Source organism: Panthera leo, chromosome F2 (assembly GCF_018350215.1).
Source record: "Panthera leo isolate Ple1 chromosome F2, P.leo_Ple1_pat1.1, whole genome shotgun sequence".
Taxonomy (NCBI): Eukaryota; Metazoa; Chordata; class Mammalia; order Carnivora; family Felidae; genus Panthera; species Panthera leo.
Window position 1 is genome coordinate 38690741 of NC_056695.1, and position 4359 is coordinate 38695099.

A 4359-nucleotide genomic window follows, 5' to 3' on the forward strand; every position below is an offset into this window, starting at 1 on the left:
GCCAGATGTAACCCAGATGGTACGTATTAATTTATATATGGATATTGGAAAAATATATGGTTTCCATCTGAGGTCTTTTAAGTATGAGTTTTAAATTGATGTGAACATTGCTTTTTCCTTTTTTTTTTTCAACTTGCACAGTCAAAATATGGTTCCCAGGTGAATGAACACTTATCTGTTTCATTTGGCATCACTCTCTATTTCTGAGCCATGACTTCTGAATGAATGTGTGTCTTTTGAAGACTTGGTTGCAACTGGCTGAAAAGCAATGAGATAGTGTCAAGTAAGTATCATTATGTTGAAAGACAGCGCTGATAAGATAAATTTAGAACATCTTTCATCTCATTTTCAATATGAACAACTGTTCTATAGTCTTGCCCGCAGACACACATGTGTGATAACGTTTAGACATTTTAATCCTTTAGTCTCTCCTGTTTTGATAAATATTAGACATAAGGTGGTCCTGAAACACCATCCTGAAATCTGTAGGATTTCAGACAACATAGTCCATCATAAGCTCATTATGAAACTATTTACAAAATAAATTATAGAGCCATCTCAATAGACAAATCTGAGATTTCTGCCTCCTGTAGTCCTTCCCTTCATTCCAGGAGGAGTCTGAAGGTGCTTTGTTCAAGAGAAACAAAGTGCGTGAACATTCTGTGGTGGCCCTTGGAGTGTATCTTTCAGAAGAGATCTGATAAACACGATCGGAGGAAAAAACCTACTCTCTTCACATTTCTCTTCCTCTCCTTCTGCTTTAGCCTGGTATTTCTTGACAGGTATCAACATTTATACCCTCTTTGTGTATCTAGCATGTGGGTGGATAAATGGATACATTTTAGTGGCCAGGATATGGTTCACAACATACAGTATTAGTATGCTGACATATCCACTTACCTATCCAAAATAATACAGGAATATCAAGTGAAAGCATGCCTCTGGATATAGATCAGAGGTCAGGGTAGCAGACATCACCAGCCTGCCTTCTCCCTCAGCCTTCTGCTGTGAAACCTAGAGAATTAACTTAGAGAATTAAGAATTTGGCTTTCCTTATTATTTTTATTATTTCTTTTCATTTTTTTAATGTTTATTTTTGAGAGACAGACAGAGACAGAGCATGAGTGGGGGAGGAGAAGAGACAGAGGGAGACACAGAATCTGAAGCAGGTCCCAGAATCTGAGCTGTCAGCACAGAGCCTGACGCGGGGCTCGAACCCACGCACCATAAGATCATGACCTGAGCCGAAGTTGGACGTTTAACGGACTGAGCCACCTAGGCGCCCCATTCCTTATTATTTTTAGATACAAATTAGGATGTTTAAAACCTCCAGAAAGTGTGATCACTGAGTCAAAGGAAGAAAGGAAGGTAAGAAAATGGAAGAACTACAAAACAGAGCACATATATTCCTGAAAATAATTAAGTGTTCACCCACATATCCAGATCCAGTATGTACAAGGCTGCTCAGACAAGAGTCATCCATTCTTGCAATGCTTAACATTCCCTTTTACAGTTGCATAAAAACCCAAGGACACAATCTCCCAGCACTTCTCATAATTCAGAGTCTTGAGGCACTAAAGCTCCACCCCCTGCATTCTTGCTGTAGAGAACACAGGCTATATAAGGACAAAGCAATGCTGTGGTGCATGCAGAAAAGAAGAGCATATTCTTTATATCCATCCAGTGTCACATGTTGTCACACAGCAGAAAAAGCCACAACTCTCTGGTTTCTTTGAATCCTTCTAGGTGAAAACAGTCCCTCCAATTCCAGCCTACTGAGGGCCTCAGCTCAGAACGTGGGGACATACAGGTCCAGAAGCCACCATCTGGGGTAGACACACAACTTCCCTCGCATCCCAATCTCTCTGTCCTCAACCATCCTGAGGTAGGCAGATAAGATTGGCCCCAGTAAGGCCTTCCTGCTGTTATTCATGCCCAAATGTCATACCTTCCCTTTGGGTGAGGGCTAGACATAATGGTCTATGTCTAGCCAATAGAACACCTTACAGGTAATGGGATGCCACTTCCATGTGGAGGCTGTAAAATGCTGTGACCTCCAATTTGCTAGCAGATTTTATTGTTTTCTTGGCTTGCAACTTTGATGAAACAAGTCGCCATGCGGAGAGGCCTACATGGCAGGAAATTAGATGACCTGTGGCCAATAGCCAGTGAGGAACTAAAGTCCTCAGTCTATCAGCCCTTTAGGAACGGAATCTTGCCCACGACCACTGAACCGACAAACACATCTCTCCTCTGTTGAGCCTTCAGATGAAACCTCACCCCGGGCTGACACTTTAATTGCAGGTTTGTGGAAACTGAAGCAGAAGACCTGAGAAGCTGTGTCCGAATTTCGGACCCACGGTAACTGTGAGATAGTGCGCGTGTACCGTTTTAAACCTCTCAATTTGTGATAGTTTGTTACATAGCAATAGATAAAAATAATGCCTCCCAGTGGAATACTTCCCAAATCCCTCTTCCTCTTGTCAATCAAATCCTGGCAGCCTGGCTCACCAATTAGCATAGCTCAGCTCAGGCTCCAAATGAGACCTTGTAACAATCCATCCATCAGCTTCTTCCCCAGAGGGAGGACTGTGAGAGACATTTTGTGTTATCTGTGGGTTTTATTTATCCATACCCTCCTATTCTCAAGAATAACCAAGAGTTAACTGCAACAGTCATCTTATATCTTTAACTTATGGCAGGAGTATAGTCACAGATTTGAAAGCATCAGGTCGCAGAACAAAGACATTGCATAAAAGTGTAGATGTTGCACTTCTTAAGGCTACTTTATGTTATGTCACTTTCTTTCCAGATAAAGGGTCGTTTCATTAAAGTGGCATCTTCAGTCTAGTGATTTAAGATATTCACAAGGATTAAGTAATTACCTTGTCATCACTAGAGAAACCCAATGGTTGCATTTACACTGGTAAAATGTGCCCTGCTATTTAAACTGGACAACATACACGTAGGATACAACTGACTTTTTTTTTCTCCCTACATTGTCTAAAAGACATCTTTTTCAACGCCAACATTGATTTCCAGGGTCCAACATAAACCTCCGGGGCTATCCCTGTTGACAGCAACAGAAAATCCACCACTGATCTTACTACTCTGAAGAGGGGAACTGCACGTGCAGCCATGAATAGAAGAGGGTGGAAACATCCGGGGCGGAGTATTGGCTGCTGATGTGGATCTTTCCTGTCTACTCCGCCTTCCACGCACTGCCTCCAGATAGTATGATTTGGCAACAAGAAAAGCAACAGTTTAATGGAAGTAATGAAAACTCTGTCTCCTACATTATTTTTATTCCCTTTCCCCACAAATGAGAAAACTGGCAGTTTTGCTGACAGTTGAATAATGCACTTCATTTTGCTACTGTTTTCAATGACTTTCTCAGTTTCTTGTTTAATAAATCAATGCCAAAAGAAAACTTGGAGGTAAACAGATTTTAATTGAATCTTTGTGATGTTTAATATCTGGGAATTTGGAAAATGTCGAATTATGAATAATTTGGGAGGAGCTTATTTTGTTTGAATATCTGGCATTGAGTATTATAACAGCTTTCTGATGGGAAGACAAACATTTAAGGAGCTCTCTTTGTGGGTTCTCTACAACATTTGGGAAACATTTGGGGGACATTTGGGGAAAATTCTGCTTTTTATTTCTCCCAACTGGCCTTATAAGTAATTCTTTTGATAAGAATGAGGATGTTGGGACTTAGAATTAATAATATATCATAATTTGCCCATCAGTAAACTTGGTTCCTTTGATTGTTGCTTGAGATTTGGTTTTTACCTGTTTTGAAAGAGTTGCTTATTCAACCAGTGGTTAGAAGGTCAGAAGCCTAGAAGCCCTCATATATAGTGTAGCATGTAACACTCACAACAATACCTATGCAAGAGATCGGATATCCTAGCCCTTTCCTAATGCTCATATTTCACGAAAAACAAAAGGGCACAAGAAGAAGAAATGTTTAACACATGGATCTTAGATATAAAGGATATTTTCTTCTTTTTAAATTTTTTTTTGACATTTATTCATTTTTGAGAGACAGAGCGCGAGCAGGGGAGGGGCAGAGAGAGAGAGAGGGAGACACAGAATCTGAAGCAGGTTCCAGGCTCTGAGCTGTCAGCACAGAGCCCGACGTGGGGCTCAAATTCCCAAACCATGAGCTCATGACCTGAGCTGAAGTCGGACGCTTAACTGACTCAGCCACCAGGTGCCTCTATAAAGGATATTTTCATAAAGCAAACATAGTCTTGACGAAAGTGCGATTCTGTTTGTCCCAGGAGCAAAGTTTACTCAAAGCACGTTCTCACAATTCAAGACAACAAAGGGTGTGCTTTACATGTGGCACCC

The 4359-nt window shown here is 40.9% G+C and overlaps 1 long non-coding RNA gene across 1 annotated transcript; it reads left to right on the plus strand.

Annotated features, from left to right (window-relative positions):
* Positions 1-614: 614 nt before the first annotated feature.
* Positions 615-3355, plus strand: LOC122211202. The gene is made up of 3 exons (XR_006198555.1): positions 615-782; positions 1747-1885; positions 3043-3355. It is a non-coding gene; the product is annotated as an uncharacterized LOC122211202 (long non-coding RNA).
* Positions 3356-4359: the final 1004 nt, after the last annotated feature.